This window comes from Hypanus sabinus, chromosome 4, assembly GCF_030144855.1.
Source record: "Hypanus sabinus isolate sHypSab1 chromosome 4, sHypSab1.hap1, whole genome shotgun sequence".
Classification (NCBI taxonomy): Eukaryota; Metazoa; Chordata; class Chondrichthyes; order Myliobatiformes; family Dasyatidae; genus Hypanus; species Hypanus sabinus.
The window spans coordinates 164,506,092-164,520,995 of record NC_082709.1 but is presented as its reverse complement, the minus strand read 5'-3'; positions in this window follow the sequence as shown (position 1 = coordinate 164,520,995).

The window sequence follows — 14,904 nt, the reverse complement described above, 5'->3', positions numbered from 1 at the left end:
AATATAAATCATTCCTTGCTTTACCTCTCTGACATGGTCGGTAGCTAATTCAGCCTTGTTACCTTTATTATGTGCTGATGCCTTTATATTTTTCCATTCTTAGCTCAAAGCATCTCTGAAGATTGGTTTTGTGCCACTGAATTGGAACTTCGCACTGTTTTCTAAATTGCAAATGTGGTATGACCTGCTTCTTTTGAGTTCAGTTGGCGTTCTGCTACTGAGCTTTCTAATATAGTTACTGTTATACTTTTGTACAAACATTAAGCCTTGCTGATACCTCCATTTTTTGTGATTCTTCCAAAAGTAAGTAAGTTTAGTGCTGATTAAAGCAGTTTTTAATACTTACTGAGAGTGAAAGTGCTCTATTTTGCTATGGTTTGGTGCAGCAGTTTCACCCCCCCCCCCCGAAACATATTAGTAAATTCGGCAATTTGAAACTACCTCAATGTTCAGCAAAGGCAGAATGTGGGCAATTATGCAAGAAGAAAAATATTTTAAAATTAATCATGTTGATCCCTTGTTTCATTCTGATGTGATTATTTAAAAGACTGGTTGAGTTCTGAGTGTTTGAGACTAAATGGGCATGAGTCCAAAGCAAAATTCTTAAATAAGAGGCAGTGTGACTCCTGATGGAATGTTACAACTTTTCTTATCAAAATCAACTTTTCCAGCATGGTTTAGTGTACTTTAATTATTTTATGCCACCCTTAAATGTTAAGAGTTAGATTGTTTGAAATAAAGAGAAAATAAGTTCTGTGGACAAGACAATATTTCATTTTTTCCTCTATAATTTCCATTAAATATCAAAATCACAAAGTAAGTCTGCAGCAAATTATCACAAGGGATCAGCCAGTACCTTGAAAATTAGTGGAAAATAACTGCCTTAGTAGTCTAACTTAAAGTTTTGCAAAATGTTAATGACTACAGAATGCTAAAGAGTGTGGGCGTGGACGTTGTGTATGGGGTTCTTCTGTATCTCATTTGAAACAAAAGAATGGAAACTTTACAGTGGCAGCTAGTAATTTTTGTGAGGTGTTTGCTGTATCATGCTGTGCTAAAAAGTTAGCTGCCCGTTTAAAAAATGTTACTTTACATACATTTTGTCATTGTTGAAGATATGGATTTTGTCTTATTGAGTGTCTCAAGATCTTTTTCTACAGTTCCTTCTGTTTTTAAAATAATCTTTAATATAAATATTTTTTCTCTTTGATCTATACTTACTGGTATGATAAAATATTATTTTCCTGCGGCTCTGCTTCATCTCAATGAGATTTTACCATAATCCCCTGGATAATGTTTGGATTTATTCCATCAAATGCTTAAAAGCAATTACAAAAAAAAAGCACTTTCATTAAAAAAACATGTTCCTATAAGACTTCTATTGTCAAGGAACAAATGTTCTTGTGGTATATATCACATCTGTTTGCAGCCTTCCTACATTTAATTTGCACATGTAATATGCATGTACAAGGAATAAATCCTTATTCAGTTGTAATATTTAATATTATTTGTATGACAGTCCAATTGGAAATAAACTAATTCAACATTACATTTCTGAGAAAATTACTGAGGTAAAGCAAGAAGATCAAATACCTGAAGATGCTAGAAATCTGAATAAAAACAAAGGTTGAAAATACTGGGTAGGTCAGAATATATCTGTGGACTGAGAAATGTTAAAGTTTCAAGTATGCACCCTTCATGAAGCATGAATGGGAAGAAAACATTATAAAACTTCTGCTTTACATTCACAAATGTTGCCTGCTGTGCCAGATAATGAAATATATGAGACCCCTCTTTCAAACTGTTTCCTCTAAATTTCCACATTAATTCTTTCTACATTATCTGCTTGGAGTGGGCTAGTTTGTTGTTTCCATCAGCCCTGCTGGACATTAATTCCATCCATGAAAAGCATTCTGGAGGCGTGCATTAACTAAATAGTTTTCACAAAGAAAATCATAGTTCTTACACCATGAACATTATCACATTGATTATCTAGAAATGAAATTGACAGCATTACTCTGGTTAGGTAGCTTTCTACTGAAACAAAAAGCAAATCTTGGACCTTCTTTTATTGTATGGTTTATTGTATTGAAAATTTATCTCTCATTCCCATTTGCCCTTCAGTCATAGAAAAATTACACTTAAAATGCTTTCATATCTTAAATTTACTACCTTTCATAAAAAAATTTTCCGTTACCTAGCTTGAGTCTGGTCTATTAATACACGTGCATTTTTAAAAAAATTAAAGCATTTCCTGGACATTGTACTATATTTATCTTGGCTCTCTCTTCTTTAGGCCATTTTCTGGTAAGTTCATGTCAATACTAAGTTACTGTGGCACTAACTTTCCTTTTAAACCATGATCTCCTATTTCTTATGTAAAGGGGGTTTCTTTTTTTCTTTGTTACTGTTGGGAAAGGGTTTCCTTTTGTTAACTAGCAGGAATGCTAATTTACTGATAACGAGAATGGTATTCCTTTGTAAACCAAATGGGGATTAATGTTCTTTCTTCTGAGTCTGTAAGGTTTTGTTGACGGGCTTTTGGGCAGATCGGCGCGAGGGGGTCGAGAGAGAGGACGCAATGCTCTAAGCTGGGCGAGGATCGGACGGGGGGTCCGAGGCTGGGAGATTCTCCGAGGAGGGGGGGATGAAGCTAGATGTGCTTGGTTGACCACTCGGAGGGTCCTGAGCTGTTTGGAGAGTCGAGGAGTTTGGAGGGTCCTGAGCTGCGAGTCGAGGAGTTCGGAGGGGATCGAATGGTGGCCAGAAGACTTCAGTAATTGAGCTCCAACGGCTGTGCACGAAGTGGTTTGGACTTTGATGTTTGGCGCCTTTTCTTTAATTTTCTCTTCATATATACTGTATCGTTATTAATCACTTAGTTATAGTAACCTTTATAAATTGTACTCATTTAATCGCATATGGTGTACTGTCTGGTTTTGGGCGAGGCGGGGACATCACACAGCATCCACACCAGCTGATTACCCAGTTTGGCGGGGCCGAAGGCTGCTCCCCCTAGACAAGAACGAGCTGAGCGAGCCTGAGGCAACCCAGGGAGTTACACTTAATTAAGACATTATTTGTTTCTTTGAAACTTTTTATAACTGAATATTAATAATTTCTATAGGCCTCTTTAAACTTATTTTGTGATACTTGTAATTTTGAAGTTATTTTATTGTCTGTATATGTGACTTGCTTTCTGACTTTGATTATTTAGGAGTAAATTAATTCCAAATTACAAACCCTACTTTAATTACACAGTAGCTTTAATCATGTAACATGTCCCAAGGTGAGTCTCAGAACTGTAATCAGACAAATACTGACAATAAAGTGAAGAATGTTACGGAACACTCTTTTCTGAACTCTGGCATACAAAGGTTTTCATGTGAAGGATGTTATAATCAAGAAACAATATTTCACACAAATAATACGAAATTGAAGTTTACTGAGCTGTACTGAAATTAAGTTGGAGTTGGGTAATGTAAAATGGTTTGATCAGATCATGTTAGACATCCTTCACTCTAAAAGTTATGGTAAGCAGTGATTCCAGATTAATATCTGAGTGACAAAATAAGATGGAGTATTAAGAATGTATATCAGTTTCTTGATACTTGTCATGATACCAACCCCACTATTTTCAAGAGAAATGTCCATGAATTTTCATTAAAATATATGATAATGAAATAATTATCTTGTAAATGTTTTAATATCACAATATGCATACTGGAGAACAAAAAAAAGTTATGGGAGTTTTAGAAACTTGTTTCATGCTTCTGTAGGCCACACAGAGATTGATGTGTTGCCATGGATGCATTCCATCCCATCTACTGCTCTAGGATCCCTCCCCACCCCCCCCCCCCATCCCCTCAATACCCACTTCATATTTTTTGACTTCTGCTCTTGATTATTTCCAGATTTCCTCTCCAAAGTCCATGACTCCTGATCTTAATCCCCCCCAATTCCCATTTTACACCCTGATCTGTGACTCCTGTTTTCAGAAAGAAACTTCTTTACCTATTGCCATCTCAGCAGCTAATATTGATTAGCTGGGGCTCAGTTTGACCAACCCTTCCCTCCCCTTTCGCTCTCCTTAAAGGCCAAACATTTTATTTTAATACTAATCACTAATACTGGCATTTTCTTATCCTTTCAGCAGTGCAATAAAACCACAATTATAAATTTGAATGGAAATTAATCATTTCCATGCTAAACTGTCATGGTTTTTAGAGGTGATATGAGAATCTTGGTGATAAAACTCTTAAAAGTGTTATTCAGAGCTTAGTGGTTGTGAAAGTTGAATGGTATGGAAATGTTTATGTAATGGGTTAACACAGGAAGGTTTTTACTAACACTTCACATGAAATTAGTGACAAAGATTCTGTAAAGCACCAGGATGATTGTAATATTTCTGAAATAAATTGAAATGTATTCTGCTATCAAAGGTTTAGCTTCAGATAATTGTATTATTTGTATGTTCTTACTAAAGGAAATGGATGTATTAATAGTGGATACATAGAAGATCACAAAAGAAAAACCATAGTAATTAGTAACAAGTTTAGTGTTCAGAAGAGATAGGATCAGAAAGAATGCATTCATGAATGCTTAATATATGAATATAAGAACATTAGAAAGATGAACAACAATAGGCCAACTGGCCCATTGAGTCTACTCCACCATTCATTAACTTTGTGGCTGATCTGCTATGGATTCAGTTCCACCTTCCTGCCATTCCCCATAATACTTCATTCCCCTACTATGCAAAAACTCCATCTAATTGTGTTATAAGTACATATAATGAGTGAGAGAGCCTTTACTGCTTCCCTGAGCAGAGAATTCCAACAGATTCTCCACTCAACATTGACCTAAGTTGTATGAAGTCTCATGACATCGGATCAGACAGGGGAAACCTCGATCTTCATTCTGACAGTAGCTACACTTTTTTCAAAGGTCACTAATGTCCACAAATGCTGCTGCCTCATCACATCCAAAGGATGTCCGTGGCAGGTGATCAGTTCACAAGATCACAAGACAAAGGAGCAGAAGTAGGCCATTTGGCCCATTGAGTCTGCTCCGCCACTCCACCATGAGCTAAACTATTCTCCCATCTAGTTCCAATTTCCGGATTTTTCCCTATATCCCTTGATACCCTTACTAATTAGATTAGATGTTTCTTCTTCCAAAATGTACAACCGTACATTTCTCAACATTGCATCTCATCTGCCATTTCTTTGCCTATTCTCCTAAAATGACCATGTTTCTCTGCAACCTTTCCATTTCCTCAACACTTCCTGCTCCTCCACCTATCTTGGTGTTATCCACAAACTTAGCCACAAAACCATTTAATCCATAATCTAAATCGTCGATATACAGTGTAAAAAGAAGAGGCCCCAACACCGACCCCTGCGGAACACCACTAGTAACCGGCAACCAACCAGAATAGGATCCCTGTATTCCCACTCTTTGCTTTCTGCCTATCAGCCAATGCTCCACCCATTCCAATATCCTTCCTGTAATTCCATGGGCCCTCATCTTATTAAGCAGCCTTTTATGCGGCACTTTATCAAAGGCCTTTTGGAAATCCAAATACACAACATCCACAGCCTCTCCCTTGTCAATCTTATTTGAGATTACCTCAAAAAATTCCAATAGGTTGGTGAGGCAGGATCTTCCCTTAATGAACCATGTTGGCTTGGGCCTATTTTGTCATGCACCTCAAGATAGTTCATAACCTCATCCTTGAGGATCGACTCCAATAATTTTCCAACTACCGATGTCAGACTAATAGGACTGTAATTTTCTTTTTGCTTCCTCCCCCCTTTCTTAAACAACGGAACTACATTTGTGACCTTCCAGTCCTCTGTAACGATGCTAGAGTCTACTGATTCCTGGAAGATTATTTCCAATGCCTCCACAATCTCCAAAGCCACCTCCTTCAGAACCCTTGAATGCACTACATCCAGTCTGGAAGACTTATCTATCCTTAGTCCATTTAGCTTCTCAAGCACTGTCTCTCTAGTAATCTTGACTGTACCTAATTCTATTCCCTGAAACCTCTGGCTATCACGTATATTGCTAATGTCTTCCACTGTGAAGACTGATGCAAAATACACATTTAGTTCCTCTGCCATCTCTTTGTTACCCATTATAATTTCTCCAGCATCCTTTTCAATAGGTCCTATATCAACCCGTGTCATTCTTTTGCTCTTCATATATTTAAAAAAACTCTAAGTGTCCTTCTTTATGTTAATTGCCAATTTCCTTTCATAATTCATCTTTTCTTTCCTAATGACTTTCTTAGTTTCCTTCAGTAAATTTTTAAAATTCGTCTAGTCCTCAGTTTTCCCACTAATTTTTGCTTCCTTGTACGCTGCCTCTTTTGCTTTTATTTTAGCCTTAACTTCTCTCGTTAGCCACGTTAGTGTCATTTTTCCTTTTATAATTTTCTTTTCTCTTGGAATATATTTTTCCTGCACTCTCCTTATTTCTTGTAAGAATTTCATCCAATTCTGCTCTACTGTCCCTCCATTTAGCTTACTTTTCCAATCAACTTGGGCCAGTTCCTCTCTCATACCACTGTAATTTCCTTTGTTCCACTGAAATATTGATACACCTGACACCAGATTCTCCTTTTCAAATTTGAAACTGAACTCGATCATATTATGATCACTACTTCCATTACCTCTAGCTCCCTAATCACCTCAGGATCATTACACAACACCCAATCCTAAACAGCCGACCCCCTGGTGGGTTTATGGACAAGCTGCTCCAGAAAGCAATCCCGTAGGCATTCTACAAACTCCCTCTCCTGAGATCCAGTATCTTCCTGACTTTCCCAATCCACTTTCATATTAAAATCTCCCATAATTATCTTGACACTTTCCTTCTGACACACTTTTTCTATTTCCAGCTGTAACTTGTAGTCCGCATCCCGGCTGCTGTTTGGAGGCCTGTATGTAACTGCTATTAGTGTCTTTTTACCCTTGCCATTTCTTAACTCGACCCATAGGGATTCTGCTTCTTCTGATCCTATGTCCCTTCTTTCTAGTGATTTGATATCATTGCTTACCACCAGGGCCACGCCACCCCCTTTACCTACCTTCCTAATGGCTCCTTTACTTCAAGATCACTTATCAATTCCTGTTCATTACACATCACCAGGTCCAAAATAGCCTCGTTCCTGGTTGGCTCAAGCACAAGCTGTTCCAAAAATACATCCCTTAGACACTCCACAAACTTCCTATCCTGGGGTCCAGCACCTACCTGATTCTCCCAGTCCACCTGCATGTTGAAATCTCCCATAATGACTGCATTACTTTTAGCACATGCCAATGTTAACTCCCTAATCAACTTGTACCCAATATCCACGCTACTGTTTGGGGGCCTGTACACAACACCCATTAGTGTCTTTTTACCCTTACTGTTCCTCAGCTCAATCCACACAGACTCTACTTCCCCTGTTCCCAAGTCACCTCTTGCTAAGGACTGAATCTCATTCCTTACCAACAGGGCCACCCCACCCCCTCTTCCCATATTTCTGTCTCTACGATAGCACGTATACCCTGGTACACTCAATTCCCAGGCCTGATCCCCTTGCAGCCATGTCTCCGTTATCCCAACAATATCGTAGTTCCCCATTTTCATCTGAGCTTCAAGCTCATCTGTCTTATTTCTGACATTCAAGTATAGAATTCTTAGCCCATTCCTCCTCTCTTTGCTTAAAACACTGTCTACTGTACCTAACCCAGCTCCTTGAACTTCCATCGGGCAAATTGCACCCTGAATTTTGATGACCTTCTCAAGATCACCCAAACCTTGTACACATTTAACCCCATGCACCTTCTGACCAACCCTCTGGATCTGGATCCCTGCCCCCTGCACATCTAGTTTAAACCCCCCCGAGCAGCACTGGCAAATAATCCTGCAAGAATGTTAGTACCCCTCCGGTTCAGATGTAGACCATCCCTTCGAAACAGATCCCAATGTCCCTGGAACAAAGACCAATTATCCAAAAACCTGAACCCTTCCTTCCTGCACCATGCTCTCAGCCTCGTATTAATGTGCATAATCATTCTATTCTTCGCCTCACTCGCATGTGGCACAGCTGGGATGCAAGCTGGAAGGTGGAATTCCATTTATTAAATGCACAACGTAATTGGTATACAACACGTCATTCTTTGCCACTTCTGCCATTTACAATATGACCCACCACCAGCCACATCTTCCCTTCCCCACTGGTCGTATGAGCAGCTTGTGCACATCATGTCCTGGTTATGTGACCACTGATGCCAGGCAGACAATCGCTGAAGAGTATTGATAATGGCTGGGGTCACCCATCTTTTGAAGACAATGCCCCAGAAGAAGGCAATGGAAAACCACTTCTTTAGAAATATTTGCCAAGAACAAAGAGAGATACATAGAGAAAAAAAAAGAACAACATTGTGAAGAGGGTCTTCCCCACTGGCAGATTAAAGAGAGATGCAACACCATGATTGCTCATGTCATACGACATGGCACATAAAGATGTTGTCTCCTTCCCTCATCACCATCCAGGACCTTAAACAGCTCTTCAAGGCGAGGATACTTCTCCTCCGTCCTTGATTATTGCATTTGATATTCTTGATGTGGCCTCCCCTACATCCATGAGACCAGGCGTAAAGTAGGCGAGTCTTTTGCTATGAAGCTGCACTCCATCCACTGTGGCTGTCAGGTATTCCTCATTGCCAAGCATTATAATTCTTCTCCGCATTCCCATCCTGATCGATGTGGCACATGAAATGACATCTCTGGTGGCCACAGCCCACCCTAGACAGTAATACAGCCACTGTCCTACCATTCCAAACAAGGCCAAGTGCTTGTTAGGGAAGACAAATTTCAATACATATTGGTAGCATCTCAAGAACTTTGAAAGATACTGCCTTCATTTTTAACTACACTTAAACGTAAACCCAATAGATTCTGATCAAGTGTGGTGATGAAGTACCCTCCTAAATTGTTATAATGGAAAGTAGCCTAGATTTCATCAAGCGACACACACAAAATGCTGGAGGAACTCAGCAGGCCAGGCAGCATCTATGGAAAAGAGTAAACAGTCGACGTTTCGGGCCGAGACCCTTGGGATCAACCAATTGACATATTTGAGTTAATAGTTGCTGCAGCGTTTTGTATTTGTGGATCCCTTGAATGTAAAGGAGGAAACAGTAACACAGGAAAATTACTGCAGGCTTGAGAGGAACTGATGTAACTGGTTGCAATATTAAAATTAAGCCCTACTTTTGGGATGATTTTCACCACTATGCCACTAAAACCCAGACAAAATTCTGCCTGTATACAATTCTCTTTCAGTAAACATCTTCTGGATAGATCATGAAACCACATATTTCACTTCTTTTATGCCTTTTACGTTTGCTTTTCATCTTGAATGTGGTTCTGGAACTGTTGAAGCCTGTGATTTGCAGTTTGGAGAGTATTTGGGTGTTCAGTGCAAGAGGCAGAGGAACTGTGCACAATCATGTTGCTGAGAAGACTGCAGGACGATGTTTGACTCCATTTTGTTAACTAAAGCAATGAGGGAGGTTGAAACAAGGTAAATGCGGGAAGTGAGTGTCGGTGGCCTGCCTTTTTATTGCGGGGGGATTGCTCTGCTACCAGAGAGGGGAGACTGCCTTGTGATCACTGGTGAGATTGCTTTGCTGTCAGAGAGAGTAGATTGCCTTTTGATCATTGGTGGGATCACTCGCTGCCAGAGACGGGAAAACCTGCTACAATGTCTGGAGAATGTTACCCAGATTTTCTGAATTTTGGATATGGACTAGGGTGATAGAATTTTTTCCAGTCTTATAGTTTTTTTTTTATAGTCTGTATTTTTCACCCAATCTTTCTAATTTTTTTGTGTGTAGGGGGAGGGGAATTTGGCATTTAATATGCCTGTTGCATTCTTGTTCTTGTTTTGTGTGGGGAGGAGGGACTTGGTTGATGATCGTGCTGCCAATCTTTCTTGGTTTCATGGCAATCAGGAAAAGAAGAATATCAGAGTTGCATACTTTGAATATATTGGTCCTTTGAACCTTTGTTTGATATACTGTCAGCCCTGATCTCATCTGCCAATCTGGCTTACTATTCTATAGGAATGTATGATAATCCATAACTTTTCTAGACTGCATCTCCCATTTCCCTTATCTCCTTTCTCCGCATCTGAAACAAGGAGCACCATTAGATCATCTGAAAATAAAGAGCCAGTTAAATTGTGTAATGTCCAAGTCTTTTCCGCCACTGTCTCCCTTAAACAGAACATTACCCATTTAAAAACCAGTACTGTATGTGAATGTGAATTTGAGTTGTTGTGAATAGAACTAAGGAACTGCAGGGGTAAAAAAATCCCTAATGGGAGTTATGTACAGACCCCCCTTCCCCCCAAACAGTAGTAAGGATCTGGTATTCAAATTACAATGGGAGATAGAAAATGCATGCTAAAAGTGCAATGTTACAATAATCACGGGGGATTTCAATATCTAGGTAGATTGGGAAAATAGGTTGGTGCTGGATCCCAAGAGGTTAATTTGTAAATGCCTTTTTAGAGCAGCTCATGGTTGAGCTCACTGAGGCAGTAGTTATTCTGTATTGGGTGTTGTGCAATGAACCAGAATTGATCAGAGAGCTTAAAGCAAAGGAACCCTCGGGAGAGAGCGATCATAATATGATTGAATTCACCCTGAAATTTGAGAAGGAGAGGCTGAAGTCAGATGTATCAGTATTAAAGTGGAGTAAAGGAAATTACAGAGGCATGAGAGAGGAGCAGCCCAAAACTAGTTGGAAAAGAACATTGGCAGCCATGACAGCAGAGCAGCAATAGCTGGAATTTCTGGAAGCAATTTGGAAGGCACAGGACATATACATCCCAAAGAGAAAGAAGTATTTGAAAGGCAAGATGACACAACTGTGATTAATAAGAGAAGTCAAAGCAATAATAAAAGCCCAAGAGAAGGCATATAATAGAGCAAAAATTTGTGAGAAGTTTGAGGATTGGGAAGCTTTTAAAAACCAACAGAAGGCAATGAAAAATATTATTAAGAGGGAAAAGATGGAATATGAAAGTAAGCTGGCCAATAATATTAAAGCAGTTACCAATAAAGGCTCAACTGCTTTCCCAGCATATATGATAAATAAAATCTTCTTGGGATTCCAGCTGGGTACAGGTATCAATTTTTACCAATATTTTGATGGAAAACTCTGCCATATTCATCAGGGATGATGCCTGGGTATGTCTAGTCTGGAGGTATTTATACCCCTGTGTTGTGTCCCTCCTGATTTGTTAGTCCTCATCCAATCAGGTTTCTGCTGTCCCACCTTGTTTACAATCAAATTCCAGTTCTTACATAAAGCGAGACCTTCAACTTTGTTAAAATACTTTTCCTCTAGTTTTATTTCAATGGCTTCCTTCATGAGGTGGTCCCAAAAGCCAAGGTGTGGCACAGTAATTTTGTGCTGTCGAAGACAATCCTATGATCATTGTGAAAACAATGTTTTGCTACAGCTAATTTCTCTGGGTAACGCAAATGGATACACCCCCTGTGCTCCTTGAACAGGTTTCCACCATGCGTCCAATTTGGCCTACGTACGCTACTCTGCATTCTCAGGGAATCCTGTAAAAACCAGCTGTCCTTTAATCCCAGGTCAGTTTTGACCCACAGAAGCTGTGATTTGAGCTTCCTTATGGGTTTGTGGATGGTACATCCAGTATTTCTTTAGGATCCTGGCAATCCTTTCAGAAACCATGGGACGATAAGGAAGACATTGGTAGTGACAGATTCCTCCTTGTTGTTAGGTTTCCTGGGTTTTCCGTTGGCCCTTTTAAGGGCCCAATTGATTTTGTTTACCTTGTAGCTAGCTGTTCTGTAAGAATGTTGTGCATAATTGTCTTATTTCCTTGTGGAGACTCTCTGGGTCCAAAATCATTTTTGCACAGTTAATCAAAGTAAAACTTACACGCTCCACATTGGGAGGTGTGCTGTTGGTTGTAATTGTTGAGGTATAAGTCCGTATGAGTGGGTTTCCAACAGACACCTTGTACGAGGCTACCATCTGGTTTCTGTCATATTTGATTGTCCAGGAGCAGGAGACAACCATTCTTATTGAGTTTGTTCATCAGGATTATTCTTATGAGCTTATTCTTATTATTTCATCTGTTTATTCGTATGAGTTTATTTGTCAGGAAACCAAAAGTTTCTTTAGTTACATAAAGTGTAAAATAGAGTCATCGGTGGATATCAGACTACTGGAAAATGATACTGTAAAGATAGTATGGAGACAAGGAAATGGTGGATGAACTGAGTAAATATTTTGCATCAGTCTTCACTGTGGAAAACACTAGCAGTGTGGCGCAAGTGTCAGGGTAGAAAAGTGTACAGTTACCATTACTAAAGAGAGGTTCATGGGAAACTGAAAGTTCTGAATGTAGATAAGTTACCTGGGCAAGATGGCGTACACCCTAGGGTTCTGAAAGATCTGGCTGAAGAGATTGTGGCAGTATTAGTGATGTTCTTTCAAGAATCAATTGATTCCGGTATAGTTCTGGAGGAATGGAAAATTGTAAATGTCATTCCACTCTTCAAGAAAGGAGCAAGTCAAAAGAAAGAAAATTTTAGGCTAGTTAGTCTGATCTCAGCAGTTGTAAAGTTGTTGGAGGTGATTATTAAGGATGTGGTTTTGGGGAATTTGGAGGCACATTATAAAATAAGCTGTTGTCAGCATGGTTTCCTTCAGGGAAAATCTTGCCTGACAAATCTGTTGGAATTCTTTAAAGAAATAACAAGCAGGATCAGTGGATGTTTTGTACTCGGATTATATGTCAATGATTTGGATTACATTATATGTCAATGATTTGGGTGACAGAACTGAAGGCTTTGTGGCAAAGTTTGCGGATGATATGAAGATAGGTGGAGGTGCGGGGAGTTTTGAGGAGTAGAGGTGCTACAGAAGGACTTGGACAGATTAGGAGAATGGGCAAAGAAGTGGCAGAGGAACATAGTGTAGGGAAGTGTATGGTTATGTATTTTGCTCTCTGAAGTGCAAAGGGTCTTGGAGGTCTTTGTGCAGGATTCTGTAAAGGTTAATTTGCAGCTTCAGTAGGTACTGAGGAAGGCAAATATGATGTTAGCATTCATTCCCAGAGGACTAGAATATGAAAGCAAGGATATAACGTTGAGACTTTATAAAGCACTGGTGAGGCCTCACTTGGAGTATTGTGAGCAGTTTTGGGCCCCTTATCTTAAAAAGGTTGTGCTGAAACCAAAGAGGGTTCAAAGGAAGTTTACGGAAATGATTCCAGTACTGAAAGACTTGTCATATGAAGAGAGTTTGATGATTCTGGGCCTGTACTCATGGGAAATCAGAAGAACAAGCGGTGACCTCATTGAAACCTAACAAACTTTGAAAGGCCTCAATACTGAGGAAGTGGTAAGGATGTTTCCTATGTTGGGGTATTGTAAGACCAGAGAACGCAGCCTCAGAATAGAAGGGTGTCCTTTTAGAACGGAGATGAGGAAGAATTTCTTTAGCCAAAGAGTGGTGAATCTGTGGAATTCTTTGCCACAGGTGGCTGTGGAGGCCAAATCACCAGGTATATCTAAGGCAGAGGTTGATAATTTCTTGATTAGTCAGGACATGAAGGGATACGGGGAGAAGACAGGAGATTGGGGCTAAGAGGGAAAATGAATCAGCCATAATGAAATGACGGGGCTGTCTTGATGGGACAAATGGCCTAATTCTGTTCCTATATCTTATGACATAGGTGTCAAAATTATTAATGACCCGGCGATATGAAGCCTATGATCGTAAGTTAATACCAATCATAAAAATAATGCTTGCTCAGCAGTCTTCTTCATAAGAAATGGAATTTGAGAAATGAAACACTTTGTAGTTATAGCAGAGACTGAGACACATGAGAACAGGCTGAAAAAACGGAGGAAATGAAAGCTGGGTTCTCACGCGCCCGACTGATCCGGCCCGCATGAAGCTGCATTTTGCCCAATCCGGCCCGTGACCTAAAATGAGTTTGACACCCCTGTCTTATGGTTTTATTTTGTTCAAATATGCAGTTGGAAAAACAGAGCATTCATGGACACTGCTTCGCTGCTGCTGACTTTCTTTCCATAAACAACATGACATTTTGCAACCCTTTTGTCATCTTTGATTCTGAGAAACACCTCATGACTATTTTAATCATAATTAAGCCCAGCTATGGGGTGGCAAGTAGCACTACGGTACCGGTGACCCAGTTTCAATTCCCACCACTCTCTGTAAGGAGTTTGTACGTTGTCTCTGAGACCACATGGGTTTCCTCTGGGTGCTCCAGCTTCCTCCCACAGTCCAAAGGCATATTGGTTGGTGTGTCAATTGGTCATTGTAAATTGTCCTGTGATGAAGCAGGGCAGCTTGAAAAACTGAAAGGGCCTTTTCTGTGCTGTAGCTCAATAAATAGATTTGGAAAAAAAAAACTATGACTTTGCTGATTGGAAATAGTTACCAGCAAGCTGTTGGTGTGTATGATTAACAGAGATATTGTGGGGTTATAGTTAAGTTACTGGACCTGTAGCTAGAAATCTAGAGCAGTGAACTATGGACAGTAGCTCAAATCAAAAACACAGTATCCTCCAAAAGGGAAGGTATGAAGATAACACAATAAAAAGATTACACCCCTCCCAATGTTCTTTAACAGAATAACTCTGATCCTTTTGAGTCTTTGTATCATTTTGATTCAAAGTCTATCAATTATGTAAATAAATTTAACTCATTCAATGGAGATTTCTATATGGTGTCTTTTAATTGAGTTCTCTTAGTCTCTTTTTCGAGCTTGAGATGATCTATTTTGAATTCTATGGTGATAGCTAGATTCACTAATGATGGCTG